We start from the raw sequence: 17354 nt of genomic DNA on the forward strand, positions 1-17354 counted from the left end.
AGGCAGGGGCCACCATGTCCAGCCTTTTCCACTTTTTTTTTTGAGACAGTTCTTGTTATGTAGTTTAACCTGGCCTTGAATCACTGTGTAGCCCAGGCTAGCCTCGAATTCATGGCAATCTTCCTGCCTCACACTCCCAAGTGCTGGGATTATGAGGATGAGCCACCATATATGGCTTTATTTTCTTTTCTTGATTCATTGCATTGCTAGGATTTCCTGTATATTGAAAAGTAGTGATGAGAAAGGATAATCTTCTCTTATTTCTTATGTTAGAAAGACTTGAGTTTCTTACCAGTAAGTTTGCTGTAGTGTTTTTGTAGGTGTTCTTTATCAGGTTGAGGAACTCCTTCTCTATATCTAGTTTGTTGAGGTTTTGGTTTTTTCATCATAAAAGAATGCTGAGTTTTGTTAAATGCTTTTGCTCTATTAATATAAGTATGTGATTCTTCTTTAATCTGTTGACTTGGTGAGTTATATTAATTTAAGTTTTGGGAAATTCATCTTTCAGGGAATTGGTTCATTTCATCAAGGATATGAATCTGTGGAGAGTGAGTTATTACTTTTATATCCTTTTATTCTTTAAATGTCCATGCATTATATCTTCAGTGATGCCCATTTCCATTTCCCTGATATTAGTAATCTATGTCCTCTTTTTTCTTAGTCTCATTAGAGGTTATCAACTTCACTGATGTTTTCAAAGGACCAAGTTTTAGTTTTGCTTACTTTCTCTATTGATTCTCTATTTTCAATTTCACTGAATTGTGCTCTGATTTTTCATCATCTTTTTTTTTTTGTACTGGGGATTGAATTTATGAGCTCATATTTGCCAGGCAGGCACTTAAGACTGCTGAGCTAAATTTTCAGCCCTATGTTCTCTGATTTTTGGTCCCTCCCCTACTTATTTTGGGCTTACATTTTACTACTTTTTCTGGCCCAGTAAAACAGAAATTTAGAATATTGATTTTCAATCTTCCTTTTCAGTGTATGCATTCAACAACACAAACATGTCTTTAAGTACTACTTTCACTGAATTCTACAAATTTTGACAAGTAGTATTTTCATTTTCATTTAATTAAAAGTAATTTAAATTTTTTTCTTGAGATTTCTTTCATTTATGTTATTTACCCTACAGGTATCTTCAGATTTTCCCACACATCTTTCTGTTACTAATTTCTAGGTTAGTATCCCTGTGATCTGAGAGCAAACATTGTATAATTTCTATTCTTTTAAATACATTCAAGAGTGCATTAGCTGGGTGTGGTGGCACATGCCTATAATCTCAATACTTGGGAGGCTGAGGCAGGAGGATCTTTGCAAGTTTGAGACCAGCCTGCGCTACAAAGTGGGCTCAAGGCCAGCCTGAACTGCATAGGGAGACCCTGTCTCAAAACAAAAAACAAACAAACAAACAACCCTCCAAAGAAAAACATGTTAGGCTCAGGATGTTAGCTATCTTGGTGAATGTTTCATGTCAGCTCAAGAAACAGTTATAAAATAACGTATTATCTGCTGTTGTTGGACGAAGTAGTGTAGATAAGTCCAGAGATGAGCATTCTACCTCGCTGAATAATGGTATTGGTGAGTTTAACTCTGTTCTTCGACTTTCTGCCTGCTGGATATGTCATTCATTCATTCATTCACTCACTCATCCTGTACTGGGGTTTGAATCCGGGAGCTTCAAAAGAACTACATCCCCCTCCACTGTCCAGTTTTTTACTTTTGTCTTTGTGTTTTGTTTTGTTTGAGACAAGGTCTCCATCAACTTACTAAGTTGTTGAGGCTAAGCTCAAACTCTCCTACTCAGCCTGTCCAAGTGCGTGGGTTACAGGCACACACCACTATGCTCAGCTTGCAATGTCCATTTATGATCATAGCAAATGTATCTGTTTCTCTTTGCAAGTGAGTGTTTGCCTTATGCATTTTGGTGCTGCTGTTAGGCATATACACACCAAGGATTGATTTATCTTTCTGGAATGTTAATTCATTTATCATTATGTTCTTTTTTTCCTGGTTACTTTGTTGTTTTTAAGTCTACAGCATCTGAAAATAATATAAGTATTTCCTCTTCTTTTTGATTATTCTTAGCATTTTTCTCCATGTCTTTACTTTTTCTTTTGAGTTTCAAAAATAATCTTTATTTTTTTAAAGTTAATATGTGCAGTACAGGAAATAAAAACATAAGAAGTAAAGTTACCCAGTCATATGTAGCTTAGCTGGATATGTTTTTCTAGGTCCCTTGTATACACATATAACACGCCATTCTGCGTGACTGAGTTTGTACAGTGTGTGTCATGCTTTCCCACACATCGTGAATATTTGCCAATTCAAAATTCCAAAGATACAGACTACTTTTCATAACCAAGATTATATCAACTCAAATCTGTTAGAAAGTAAGTATAATCCTTTCTTCCTTGGGAACGAAAATTTCACTAAAGATTAAAATGGCATCAGGCCTCTATAGAAGTACTGGCAAAGTTACAATTACAATACTGCATTTCCCTAATGCTTCACTAATTAATTTATTTATTGGTACCGGAAATCGAACTCAGGATCTCACACTTGCCAGGCAGGAGCTATGCCACTGAGCTATATCCCTGGCTCAATGGTTAATTTAAAATGAGTCAAAAAGCAACAAAGTACACTAAGCCATGTGTCTGAGTTATCAGATCTCCACTATTAAAATATTAGCAAGAAGGTATGTTTCCACTGAATTATTAACATTCATTTTAATAAAAAATTTATTTTCTGTCTTTGTGAGGCAGGGTCTCACTATGCATTTAGGCAGGACTTTAACTCCCTTTGTAGCCCAGGCTGGCCTCAAACTTCCAGCAATCCTCCTGCCTCTGCCTCCCAAATTCTGGGATTACAGGTATACACCACCGTACCCAGCTTACCGTATTCATATAATACCTAGAAGATGCATACATGTTGCTTCCTTTCACCAAAATGTAAATCTGAAAACTGTATACATCTTCTCTCAGTGTGCTTATTTCCATCCCTCTGCTGTCAACCTAATGACAAGTCCTGATATGTACCACCTAGAGGTATTACAACAATTCTAAGTCCAAGATGTATCTTTCTTTTCTTTCTTTTTCTTTTTCCCCAGGATTCAGTACTGATTTTCTTTCTTTTTCAGACAGGGTCTCATTATATAGTACAGGCTAGGCTTGAACTCACCATATAGCCCAGACTGGCCTCCACTCAAGCCAGTCCTTCTCCCTTAGCCTCCCACCTGCTGGTGATTACATGTGCACACCACCAGGCCCAGCCCAAAATGCATCTTTTCTATCAGTTATAACAAAAAGATACTTAAATGCTGTCTAACTCACTGTCTCCAGTTTTTATCATACATTACCCGGTCAGGACATACATAAAGTTTAGATGCTGTGCAATACAGTATGAACTTTGTGCACAGTAAGCCAAAGTACTTTTCCAACTGCACACACAGACCACAGTTATAACTCAAAATCAATTTTCAGATACCAGCAAAGAGCCTCACCACCCTCACTCTCCCCTTTCCCTCTTCACCACTTCAGTGACTAAGTTCAGGACCCCATCCAACTCCAAGTGGTGACCCTGCTTTTATTTTTAAGCTGTATTTTTTTAATATTTACAGTGAGTTTCTTCTAGAACATATAGTTAGGTTTTGGTTTTTAATCTATTCTGAAAATCTAATGTTAATGACTTTTCTTTTTAAACACCTGATGGGGTTTCACTGTGTTTACCAGACTGGCCTCAAAGTCCTGGGCTTAAGGTAATCCTTGTGACTCAGTCTCCTGAATACAAGCTCCATTCTCAATGACTATTGAGATTTAAAATGATTACTGATATTGTTGAATTCATATCAACCGTATTTACTAATGTATTGTTTGTGGTTATTCCTTCTTCTCATTTTGTCTTCCACACTTTTTATGAATTTTGTGATTCTTTTCTGGTACTAAGGATCAAGTTCATTACCACTGGATGCTACCACTGGATGCTACTGAATGCTGAGTTACATTCCCAGCCCGTTTTATTTTCAGACAAGGTCTCACTAAATTGCTCAGCCTTGCCTCAGACTTGCAGTTTCTCTTGGCCTCCTGAGCAAGCACGATGACAGGTGTATACCACCATGCCTAGCTCGTTGGAGCCTAAATTCAGTCTGTTTTACTAGTCTTTTTAGTAGTGGGGGAGGTTCTGGGGATTGAGTCCAGGGCTTTCCCATTGCCCTGGATATCCCAAGATCTTTTTATTGTTTGGGACAAGGTCTTGTTAAGTTGCTTAATTACTTAGTCTGGGCTTGAATACACACTCCTCTTGGCTCAGCTTCTCAGAAGGCAGGATTACACCCTGCCCAGCTCTATTATTCCACCTGATTTTGTCGCTTAGGACATTAATTATACTTGTCCTTTTTTTTTTTTTTTTTTTTTTTTTTGTCTTTTTCATTTTTATCGGTACCAGGGATCGAACTCACAACCACCTGCTTGCAAGGCAGGTGCTTACGACACTGAGCTAAATCCCCAGCCCCTTGTCTTTTTTTCAAAGTGGCTTGCAATCCACATTTACGACTAACACAAATCTACTTCCAAATGAGACTATTTGTACAACCCCATACAGATCCCTAATGAGTCCACAGAGACATTCATTATTTCTATTAGTATCTCATCTCCAGCACTTCTTTTTTTATTCTTTCTTCGAATTCCAGTTTCTATCCCTATGCTGACATTATCAATCTATTTTTGGATGATGTTTCTGCATTTTTCTTATCTTTTCTATAGTACTGGGGATTGCACCAAGGACCTTCCCACTGACATTCCCAGCCCTGTTTTGATTTTTTATTTTGAGATAGTCTAAATTGCCCAGGCTGGGCTCAAACTTATGATCCTCCTGCCTCGACTTCCCAGAGTGCTAAGGTTATAGACACACACCACCACATCTGACTTGCATGTACCACATCTGGTTTGCCTATTTTCTCCATCATAGCCTTTAGCACATTAGTTACAGTTTTCAAATTTTTCTGGTCTCTTAATCTCACATTTGTGAAACATCAGATTCTTATTTTGATGCCTGCAGTCTCTTCAAACTGTATTTCTGGCTTTTTCAAATCCCTTGTAATTTTTTGTTAAAACATGCACATGACCCATTTGGTACAGGAACTGCAGTACTGTCCTCAGCAGTGTTGTGCTCAGGTGTAGGGTCCAAAGTGGCCTGTCTCTCAGTAAATCTGTGCAACAGATTCCCCCACACAGGTAGGACAGGTTGGGTGGGACAGCTGGACATGGGCATTTCTCTTTTCTCATCAATCAGGTAAGGGACTTTTCTCCCAAGGACAGCATTGTGAGGGAGAACAGAGGGGTCTAGCGTGTTTCAGGTGAGTCTTTTTCCCTTTTTCCTGCCAGCAGCATAAGGGGAGAGCTTCCTAGTAATCAATGTAAGCTCCTGTCAAGCTCCTGGGATTAAGACTCGTGAGTGTGTCCCTCATTCTCTGGTGACTGGGTCTCCCAGGAATTTTTAACTCAGATTTGTTCATGCTGAGCCTCTAGCAATTTGTTGATGACAGTTCAAGTTTATGACCTTGCTTCTCTGCTGGACCTAAGAGTTGTAGGGTTTTTTTTTTCAGCTCTTTACTTGTTGTTAGGATACAGTGGCATCTTCTAAGATCCTTACATACCATAACAGCAAAAACATTAAATTGTTTTTTTTTTTCTTTTTCTTTATTTTTTTATTTTTTTTAGAGACAGGGTCTCACTATATTGCCGAGGCTGGAGTGCAGCCTGTGGCTATTCACAGGCGCGATCCCACTACTGATCAGCACGGGAGTTTTGACCTGCTCCGTTTCCGACCTGGGCCAGTTCACCCCTCTTTAGGCAACCTGGTGGTCCCTCGCTCCTGGGAGGTCACCATATTGATGCCAAACTTAGTGCGGACACCCGATCGGCATAGCGCACTGTAGCCCAGAACTCCTGGACTCAAGCGATCCTCCCACCTCAGCCTCCAGAGTAGCTGGGACTACAGGCGGGCGCCACCACGCCCAGCAATTTTTTTCTTTTTTTAAAAAATAAATTATATACAGATATTCTGGTTGTTAGTCACTTTTCTGTTACTGTGACAAAATACCTGAGATAATGAACTGAAAAGAAGGAAAGATTTATTTTGGCTCATGATTTCATAGTCCATGGTCACCTGGCTCATTACTTTGAGCCTATGGCAGCACAGTGTATCATAGCAGGAGCACATGGCACAGAAGGCCTCTTCATCAAATGACAACCAGGAATCAAAAAGGGAGAAGGGTCAAAGAACCAATGTTCCTTTCAAGCACATGTTCCCAGTGACCTAACTTCCTCCCACCAGGCCCCATCCCCTAAGGTTCCACCACCCCATCATAGCACCTCAGACTACCCTTTAACACATGGGCCATCTGGGACATGTTAATTTTTTGTAATTCAGGACATTTTAGATTTGTAGTGTAGCACTGACTTACCATGATTTGACTTAAGATTTTTTTAACTTTATGAAAAAAAACACCCATTTCAAACCTTGATCTTTTCCCAGGCTGGTGATGTGGGTATGATCCTCTCTTGCAACACAACACTGGGCAGTGGCAGTGAGCTGCAGCTCCCAGTTAGCCACAGAATCAGAGACTAAAACAACTACATTCTACAGTGTGCTGTGTTGTTAAACTGGGATATCTAGCAATATAGATGTAATACACATTTTCAACTATATTACATTTTTAATTTATAGTATGTTTAACAGGATTTAACCTACTGTAAGTCTTAGAGCATCTGTAACTATTTAAAACTAAATATAACATTGTTTGGTATAGTTTAAAGATGAACATAAATGCCTTAAAATAACTTTTACATGGAGGATTAGTTCTATTTTTTGTTTTGTTTTGTTTATGTTGGTACCAGGGATGGAACTCACGACCACACGCTTGCAAGGCAGGCACTTATGCCGCTGAGCTAAATCCCCAGCCCCAGATTACAGGGATAGTTATACACTTCTGGTGAGTTCAAGTCTACCCTGAACTACATAGTGAAACCCTGTTTCAAAAAAACAAAACAAACAAACAAAAAAAAAGACAGAGAAAAGAAAAGAAAAAAAGATTTCTGGTGAATTAGTACATGAAAGGCAGGAGGAAAAAAAACAAGATAAAAAAAGGGAGATAAATATAAAAAATACCCACAAGTATCTTTCTCAGCCATGTCAAGAATTACATTTAATAGACTGAACACTATAATTAAAAGACAAGGATAGTCAGCAGGGATAGATAACAAGCCCTGTTTGTATGCTATCTGGAAGACAGTCACCTCAAGTGTAAAGACTAGTTAAAATTAAGTGAATAAAAAGTTACATTGGTTGGAGATATAGCTCAGTGGCATAAGTGCCTGCCTGGCAAGCACAAGGTCATGAGTTCAATTCCCAGTAAAAAAAAAAAAAAAAGGGGGCTGAAGATGCAGCCCAGTGCAAAGGAGTCTGAGCACACACACACACAATATATATCATGCTAACATTATAAATGGCAGGCTGAGCCAGTAGTGGTGGTGAAACTCTGTAATCCTGGCAGTCTGGTAGGCTAAGCCAGGAAGATCACAAATTTTACTGCAGAAGTCTTAGAATAAATAATGAAAATAAAAAGTTAAGGATGTAGCACAGTGTGAAGGCCCTATGTTCAATCCCTAATGGTCTCCCCCACAAAGAGAAGGCTAAGAAGGTTAGAATTGCTATGTTGGTATCAGATAAAATATAAAGCAAAATAAAATGTATTATCAGAAATAAAGAGAGATCTTCTTAATTTCTGATAGTGATTCTTATTATATAGTTTGTGTCTAGATATCCTCCAAAGCCTCATACACTTTTAAATGGGGCTTGGCAGCTGAATCTAGAGTTTGTGATGGGTTTAGAGTTCACTGCTGAGATTAAGGGTGTGAGTGCTACATCTACTCTAGAGACCACAGCCTGCAAACAATATAAGGGACAGAAAGAGGCATGTCCTCTCCCTGCTCCTCTCCTGTTGCTTTTTGTGTCTTCTGCCCTGAACTGCCATGAACAATTGCCTCTCTGCCACCCAACCCTGCCTTGGAGCCAGTCGATTATGGACGGAAATCTCCACAAACTGTGAGCTAAATAAACTTTTCCTCCTTTAATCTAGGATGTCAGGTATCCTAAAAGAGCAAAGGAACTAAGACAATTCTCATAAATAAGAATGCATCCAATTATACAGCTTCAAAATACATGATCCAGACACTAAAAAAATTAAAGGAAAGAAAGACAATTCCAGAAAACAATTCCAGAAAACAGACAATTCCAAAAACAAACAATTAACACCCTTCTGTTTGCAAATCAAGCATAACTAGTTGGGCACGGTAGCACATGCCTGTAATCCCAGCACTCAGGAGGCAGAGGCAAGAGAACTTCTGTGAGTTTGAGTCCAGCTTAGGCTATATAGTGAGTTCGAGACCAGCTTGAACTACACAATAAGGCCCTCTCTCAAAAAAAAGAAAAAAAAAAAAAGATAAATAGCAAAGGGCTGGTAAGACCTGAACTACAGCAACAACTACCTTTATTAACTAGTTTATATAATCTAATAATATCAGGACACCTATTCATTTTCCTTGCTCACAGTATGCCTCCCAAGAGAGACCCTGGGCCATAAAATATGAAAGAATGAAGTCATACAAAGTATATTCCCTGATAACAGTGGAGTTAAAAGATAAATCAACAATAAGACTACTAGGAAAATACAAACTATTTCGAAATATATGTTTAAATAATCATTGAGTCAAAGAAATGACAAAAAAATGTTAGGTATTATTTGTTTTAGTTACTTTTCTCTTGTTGCTGAGACAAAATACCCAACACCCAAAGTTCAAGAAGGAAAAGTTTATTTAGCTCAGTTTGCAGAGATTTCAGTCCATAAATGCCTGGCTACCTTAGTAAGGTGGGCACATGGCAGGGGACAATCGTTCATGAAAGCAGAAGACAGCAAAAGCAACAAGGAGGGGGCGAGGGACAAGCCTCTTTCTTTATGTAGGCTACCTGCTCAAGGGTGGGTATAAGATTCACACCCTTAATCATAGCACTGGACCATGAATCAATCACAAACTATAGATTCAACCATCTCTGAACAGCCCACCCCCATAAATGCATGAGGTTTTGGTGGAACATCTAAATACAAACCATAACAATATTTTACGATAATAAAAATGTACTTTATTAGAAGTTTGTAACATGCACCAGGCATGATAGTGCATCCATTTAATCCCACCACTCAAGACAACTGAAAGTTCAAACCTAGCCTAGGCAAATTAGCAGGATCCTGTCTCAAAACAAAAAAGTAAAAAGGGATAGAGATGTAGCTCAGTGCAAAGGCCCTGGGTTCAAGTTCCAGTACTAGAAAAAAAAAATGGGAAATGCACACAAGGTTGTGCTTTCAGAAAGTCTTATAACTGTAAATTTCTATAAAAGAAAATATCATAAATCAATGATCTTCCATCTTTAGTGCTAAAAAGCTTTATATAGCCAAATTTTGAGTGTACACTTGGGGTATAATATTAACAGGAGCCCTTCTAAGCAAGCTATTGGAAGCCAACAGAAATTTCTGGTAAGGGACTAACAACTAATTAAAGAGCAAACAAGTGATATACTCCCTCAACTGTAGATATAATGCAATAGCAGAGATGGGAAAATGAGTGATGAAGTATTACTATATATTCTGACATGATTCGACAATACACTCAACAAGAAATACACACAAAAAGGGGACAGAAACAGGAGAAAAGAATAGAAAGCAGACGAAGCTTCAGTAGCAGGGAGTCAAGATAGTATGTATAGCTGGTGAATCAAGGAGAGAGCAATTTAGCCACTTTAGCAAGACCCTGTCTCAACAAACACCAATAACAGTATGGTCCCAAGTCCAATACCTAGCATGGCCCCCCTCCAAAGACTACTAACTGATCTGGGAGTGATGGCGCACAAGAGGGGGTGTGGGTGGGGAGGGGAGGGGAGGGGAGAGGAGGGGTGGGGAGAAGAGAGGAGAGGAGAGGAGAGATTACTGTTGACCAAATTGGAGGGTGGAACAAAGATGTGGGGCGGGGATATGGTATGAAAACAATAAGGGGCTGGGGATTTAGCTCAGCGGCATAAGCACCTGCCTTGCAAGCAGGCTGTCATGAGTTCGATCCCTGGTAGCGATAAAAACCGAAAAAGACAAAAAAAAAAAAAAAAAGAAAAGAAAAGAAAAAGAAAAGAAAACAACAGTTACTATTAAAAAGAAGTCAATCAGTTGGGTATTATATAAAGAAGGAAAGATGCTATATAGGTAATCACTACATATGACCAGAAAACCTGTGTATATTTTAAAGCATACAGACCAGCAAGGGACGATCCTTTAAGGCAGGAGTCTCTGGTCTGCTCAAGTGTGTACAGTGACACACAGACCTTACTTGTAGCTTTTAAGGGTAAGCCTAGGCTCCCACTCTCACCTGTTGGGCAAGTTCTCAAGACTTCAGGTTCTTCAGCTCCTAGCAGGTCAAGGACCCACAGCTCCTCTCCTTGCTCCAGCTGGGAGATCAGCTCTGGCTTCGGGATTGGGAATCCTGTCGAGGGGGAAGACCCTGAGTGAGCACACGTGGCCTGGGGCGGGACAGTGCTCCTGGCCTTTAGGGTCTGGTGAGGAGGGAGGTGCCCTGTTCGTGTGCTCCAGTTGGTCACACTGGAGCAGAGATGGGATGGTGAGGGAGAATGCACTCCTTTCCTCTGCGGGGAAGGGGGTATGGCAGGGCCACGCGCAACAGGCAGCGACGTCCCTATCACTGGGCGTCACGACGCATGTCCTACGAGATGCTCCTTTGGCAGAGACTGAACTGTTCGGGGCGAGGTTAGGACCCCTCTTCTTTGGGATCCAAAGGGCCTGGCAACCCCGAAGCCCCTGGGAGTCCCCGCTGCTAGCCTGGCGCCGCGAGGCCCTCACCCAGCGAGGCCACGTTCCCGTAGTTCTCCAGCATCACATCGCGGTACAGTGCACGCTGCCTGGGGCCCAGCCGCCGCCGCTCCGCCCGGGAGAAGTACACGGCCACGTCTTGGAAGGTCAGCGGCATCGCTCCTCGGGCAAGCGTCGGGGTAGCAGGGAGGGGGGCGGCCCTCGGCGGGTCGCAGATTCGGCCTGGCTCGGCGAGGGCCGCCGGCAGCAGGCAGAACGCCAGGATGGGCCACCACAGTGGACACCAGCGTGTGCTCCAGCTGGAGACCTGCGAGCCGTGAGCACCCGAGGGCTCAGAAGCTGGCAGCCTCGAGCACAGCCGGCCTCAGTCGGCGTCCTAGCGCCGGGAGCCTCACCCGGGTCCGCGCTGCCGCCACTCGGGCCACTAGAACTCTGCCCGCGGAGCCGCCACACGCGAAGAGCTGGGCCAGCGGGGGGCGGGCTCCGAGAGGGGCGGGGAGGCGCCGCCCGGAGCCGGAAGCGGGTTTAAGCCGCGTCCTCTCGCGCTTCCGGCGCTGCCCTGCAGGGGTCCCCAGGGAGCCGCTCAGCAGTGTGGTCCTGCGGACCGGGGTCGCCCTCCTCCTGTCTGGCAGCAGCCGGTGCCTTTCCTCTTCCTCAGGACATTCGTATGCATAGATGTTCAATAAAACATGACTTTAAGCTGCGTGTGGTTTATTTATTTTGGTACCGGGGATCAAACAACCTCACGCTTGCAAGGCTGGCACTTGTGCTGCTGAGCTAAATCTGCCGCCTAGCAGAACAATGTTGAAGTAGTGTCTTTTGTGTTTTTGCTTTTTTTTTTTTTTTTTTAAAGAAAACAATAAAAACTGGTACAAAATTTCAAAATAAGATTGTAGGACAGTAACAATGGTTAGTACACTGTGCATTGTTATTTTCAAAGTAGTTGCTTCTATTACAAGCTATTGGCGTGAAAAATTGATCAAACAGTATAGGCTCACACTTTTCAGAGAACTAGTAACAGCATAACTATCTTTTGTGCATAAATATATATATTTTTTCTTTTCCCTTCTTTTTTCCTTTCTTCATCTCAGTTTCTCTTTCCTTTTGAACAGCTTTCTTCCACTTCATAATATCTATTGTACATTCTGGATCTTACTTACTTTTTCAGCTTCTTATACTGAGGAGACAACATGCTGTTTACACATGCGAGTCTGATTTATTTCACCTGTAAGTATGGTCTCAAGTTGAATCCATTTCCCTATAAATGTCTCAAATTTATCCTTTATAGCTGACTAGTACTCCATTATATAAAAATACCACATCTTTTTTATCTTTTTTTTTTTTATCGGCACCAGCAATTGAACTCACAACCACACACTTGCAAGGCAGGCACTTATGCTGCTGAACTAAATCCCCGGCCCCCCACATCTTTTTTATTCATTCCTTGGTTAATGAGCATTTGGGTTGTTTCCAAGATTTAGCTATTACAAATTGTGCTGCTATAAAAATAGGAGCACATATATCTGTGAAAGGAGTGTATGTGTGTGTGGTTTTTATTTTTTGGTACCAGGGATCAAACTCACAACTGTGCACTTGCAAAGCAGGTGCTTATGCCATTGAGCCTAAATCCCCGGCCCCAAAAGGAGTTGTTTTAAAGGAGCATTTGGTACTGTCAAGGAGGCAGCTTGAGGTGGATGACAAAAGGAAACCACAAATGAACTGAGAATGATCTTGTTGCCCCCCAAATACTGTACACGCCACTAGACTTAAGGCACAAACGAAAGACTTGAGAAAGTAAGATCAAGAGAGTTGTTGTACATGATTTGAAAGTGACTTATAGTATTCAGTGCTAGGAGGGTGTGGAGGGCTAGACATGCCCACTGCAGGATTCTGACCTGTACAGACTTGAGGATGAATTAAGCTGTGTATAAAAAGGCTTAAACAAGCCGAGAATGATGGCACATACTTGTAATCTCAGACTTCTGGGAAAAAGATTACAAGTTCAAGCTCACCTTTAGCCAGTTAGCAATGCAGCAAGACACCATTGATAAATAAAAAAGAAAGAAAAGGCCTGGGGATCAAGCAATTCCAGGTTAAAAAATAAAAAGTTTTCATTTGGGGACGAGTGGCTCAAAAGTGGCTTAAACAATAAGGGAAGTTTTCACTCATGTTCAGAAGTAGTGTACAGAAATCTACAGTCTAGTCCCTCCTCTTTGAGAGACAGCTGGGCTTCTGAGTACAGTCAGATACGGGCATGGTTTGAATTCAGAGCACATGTCAGGGGCAGCACAGAAACATGCAAGGGTTCTGAAGCCATATACAAGGTCAAGGTGCTTGCAGGATGTCTCAGGCTTTATCTTCCTGAAACTTAGGTACTGGTTGATGTACAATAGTTAATGAGAATGGTGGGAGGCCAGACCTGCTCTGGTGGGAGCTGAGCACACCTCAAGGACTTTTTTTTCCCTCCCAACACAACCTTGAGAGATAGTCCACAGGCAGCAACTTCAGGGTTTTAGGCAGTCTTGGTTCACACAATAAGAAAGTGTACAGAGTTTGAGCCTGTGGCAGGTCACAATGCTCTGCTGGGGGCCTGGCAATTTGGGGACTGAAAATGAGATTTTACTTGAGTCTCACTCCAGCAGACTCAAGTAAAATCTGACCAACTCAGGCTGGGACCATTTAGGTTTGTCTCCTAAACCAGAGGCTTACACACACACACACACACACACACACACACACACACACACACACACGGCAGACTGAGGACAAGGACAATCCTGGCCTCTCCTTTCTCACAAAGTCCCAGTCAGGCAGCTTTGAGCATGTTCCAAGGGGACCTTCAGACCTCACTTTCATCTGTTATCTGCTGTGACCAACACAAGACCTACGAACCTTTGATGTCAATACTATTATGAACCATATTTGGGTCAGAAAAACTGATAGAATTTTCGGGAGGGGAAACATCTGATCGAATTTTTGGCGCAGCTAAAAAGATAAGTATCAAATAAAAATGGCCTTTATTTTAAGAATGTGGAGAGAGAGTCCATGACCCTCCCAGGTCTGGCATTCTCTCCGCCAGACACGTGGTGTGGGGGCATATATGTAGCTTAGGTTTGGGGTGGTGCCTAAGGGGCATTACTGATGCACAGGTAGCCCATTGGTATTCATTTGGCGCCACAGGTAAATTGCCTAGGGGCAGGGAAGGTACCTCAAGATAGAGCCCTTTGGTTCCGCCTCCCAGCCTCCCCACCACCACCACCACCAGAGTCCCATCTGGGGCAAAATCCTTTCAAAAGTCCCATCCCTGATAAGATATTTCATGTCTTGGTTGCCACAACCCATGAAGCCCTTGAGGTTCCTTGGGTGAAGAAGGACTATGGGAGGATGAGAAAATAAGAGACAAAGCTGGGGTCAGGGGAGCCCTTACTCTCTGAATGGGAGGAAAGGAACTGCCTCCTCAGTGCAGGGTGATTATTTGTACATTTTAGCAACTTAATATCACATGACACCCCATTGTCCTAGCTGTTTGGATTGTCTGGGGGCTAAGCATTCTCTGGGCTGAAGTAGCTCCTTCATGTGGCTTGCCCCAGGCACTCTTTGTTCTTGGGACAGCCATGCCCCACCCCTGCATGTGTGGTCAATTTCTTGCTTCAGCTGCAGCTCCAACACTTGGTAAAACGAACATAACCAGAGCGATTACTTGTAACTCAATTCAAGTCTAGAGGAGAAGGTACACAGTCACTCTGCAGGGCTGAAGGAGGTGAAGCAGTTAGCGCTACCATTTACCTGCTACCTGTTTTCTGTGGCTCTGGAGCTTTTTCTAAGGCTCTGGACTGGGACTGGGGATTTAGCTCAGCTGCAGAAGTGCCTGCCTGGCATGGGCAAGGTCTCCAGTACTGGAAAAAAAAAAAATAAGGCTCTGAAGCAAATGGCATAGCTAGAGTTTCACGTTGCTTGGGGAAGTCCTTCAATTTGCTGCTCTCCAACATATCTGAATATTCAGTGCTTTAGCTAAAGTTTGTGCTGTTCAAGGGTGGTCCAAAAAATGTGTAGCCCAGGTTGGTTCGCCACCTGCCCACTCCAGCAACTAGGCCATTTGTGGAGCTAAGAATGGTTTCTGAATATTGGGTAAGGGGAGGGGTTTGGCATATGAAATTCAAATTTTGGTGTTAGTAAAGTATTATAAAAAGAGCTTCTATTCAGGTATCAGCTGTTTCTGAGCTTCAGTGGCAGAATTGAGAGCACCCAAAATACTCTCTGGCCCTTGAGATAGAGGAAGTTGGTAAGAAGGGCTACTCTGCAGGCTTCCAAGTCTGTCCCTGCTGGGGTGATTTTTTGGAATCCAATGCATGTATATGTGTCCTGAATGAAATTCCACTGCTTTCCTTGCTCCTACAGTAAGACCAGCTCCTGCCTATGTCCTTGAGGTTGGCTGCTGTCCCTGCCCCCAGGGCCCATCAGTTTCCAGGAATGTCCCATGGTCTACACACCCTATCCTCTATGTGTCCCTCACAAAGCACTGATCACCTATACCTTTACTTAGCTTGTGTCATCATTTGAGACAACCTCAAGGACTTATAGATGAGCTCAGGCAAACCAGGGTTTTCCAACAGAGATGGAAGGAGCTCAATCCCAAGTCCTCAGGTAGCTGTGGAAGTAGAACGGCAGGGCTGTCTCCAAAATTGCTGTTCCTGCAGAGCCTAAACTAGGTAATAGGGGAGGGCAGAACCATAATGGCCCAGACATAGCCAGGCCTACTGAGGACGGAGCCCACAGGTAGGGGCTGCTCACAGTTCCTGAGGACGAGAATGTTCAGACAGTGCCTTGTGGCAGGCAGGGGCTGAGAAACAAGGATTTAAGCTGGCACCTGCAGGCATGCCCCTTAGAGTCCTCAATGTCTCTCAAACTGCCAGTGTAACAAGGAACAAAAAATGCTAAGCTCCCAATGAAGATGAAATAAAAACAAGTTTAAAATTGTTTTGTTTTGTGAGACAGAGTCTTGCTGATTAGTCCAGCCTGGTCTGCCTCAACCTTACAATGCTGGAATTATAGGTATGTACCACCATATCTGGCTCCCCAAAACTAGTTTTAATCACAAATATTCCGTGCACTAACATTGGTATGATTTTTTTAAATTTAATTTTGCAGGAGTGGAGACTGAATGAGGCCTCTGCATTAAGTTACAACCCAAACCCTTTTAATTTTGTGCTAAGGTTTTGCCAAATTGCCTACATTGAAATCTTCCTGACTCAGACTTTCAGAGTGCTAGAATTACCAGCACACACACTGCTATAATTTTTTAAAAATTGGAGGAGAAACCCAAAAGCACCAAGAAGCCCTTGCGGAAATAGTCTAGTAAAGTATCACCCCATCTGGGCAGTATGTTTTGCATCCACTAAGCACAACTGATATGCGCAAGGGAAGTTAAGTAACAGCACTATATGAACAGAGAAAAACAGACAGTAGAGGAAAGTCTGGAGAGAAAGGTAAAAAACCTTAATACTATCTGTGGGCAAAGGGCATTTTAAAAAAACTGGTTCTGGGGATTGAACTCATGACCTGATGCTTGCCAGGCAGGTGCTTATGGCACAGAGCTAAATCCCCAGCCCTGGGAATTTTTTATTTATGAAAATTTGTTTTGGGGAACTGAGGACTTAGCTCAGTGACATAAGTGCCTACCTTGCAAGCACACAGTCATGAGTTTGATCCCCAGTACTAAAAACAAAAACAAAAAAAGGATCTGGTTTTGCATTTTTAGCTTTTTCCAAATGTATACAGAGTACTTAGTCCCTAAATACCTTCAGTGATTGAAACAGAAGCATACAATGTGGAACCCTCCCTCTTGGTTGTGGCAGACATGGGCACTGTTTATCTGCACATGTCCTTTGACAGTTGTAGGTCTCCTTGTTCCTTTCAGTGTGGACCAGATGGTCCTAGGACAAATGACCTGAAGACCCTATCTGAGGCTAAAAGGCACTCAGACACTTGGCACTTCTCCACTGAACCGGGCCTCAGCCACATCATTGGCTCAGCCTCCAAACACTCTACCTCCAAGACCACACTAGCCTCTCTGGAAGTCCTCCTTGAAGGGCAGCCTCCTTTTCCTGCTTGTGGCCCACACCTAACTTGCCATGGCCGTAGCCCTCACACAGAAAAAAGGACCTTAACTGAGGTGAGAGCCAAAGGATTCTGTTAATGACCTGTGCAGCAGCTGGGTGTGGTGGCCCATGACTCTAATCCCAGCACTTTGGAGGCTGAGGCAGGAGGATTGCCTTGAGTTCCTTTTTCCTGTGGTACTGAGAATCAAACTCAAAACATCCTGCTCACCAGGCTGGTGCTGTGCCACTGAGCTAAATCCCCAGTCCAGGATTACCTTGAGTTTAAGGCCAGCCTGAACTAATGAGACCCCCATCTCAAAAACACAAAAACA

General features: G+C 42.5%; 1 protein-coding gene across 1 annotated transcript in view; it reads right to left on the bottom strand.

Moving 5' to 3' along the window:
• Positions 1-10580, bottom strand: part of Arhgap39 (Rho GTPase activating protein 39) — a 160662-nt gene extending 150082 nt beyond the window's left edge. Inside the window, exon 1 of the mRNA XM_003463699.5 lies at positions 10467-10580. The gene's annotated coding sequence lies outside the window, so the exon portion shown is untranslated. The remainder of the gene's footprint in view (positions 1-10466) is intronic.
• Positions 10581-17354: the final 6774 nt, after the last annotated feature.

The sequence above is a fragment of the Cavia porcellus genome, unplaced genomic scaffold (genome assembly GCF_034190915.1).
Source record: "Cavia porcellus strain 051 isolate PalLab524CR breed Dunkin Hartley unplaced genomic scaffold, mCavPor4.1 scaffold_19, whole genome shotgun sequence".
NCBI classification, from domain to species: Eukaryota; Metazoa; Chordata; class Mammalia; order Rodentia; family Caviidae; genus Cavia; species Cavia porcellus.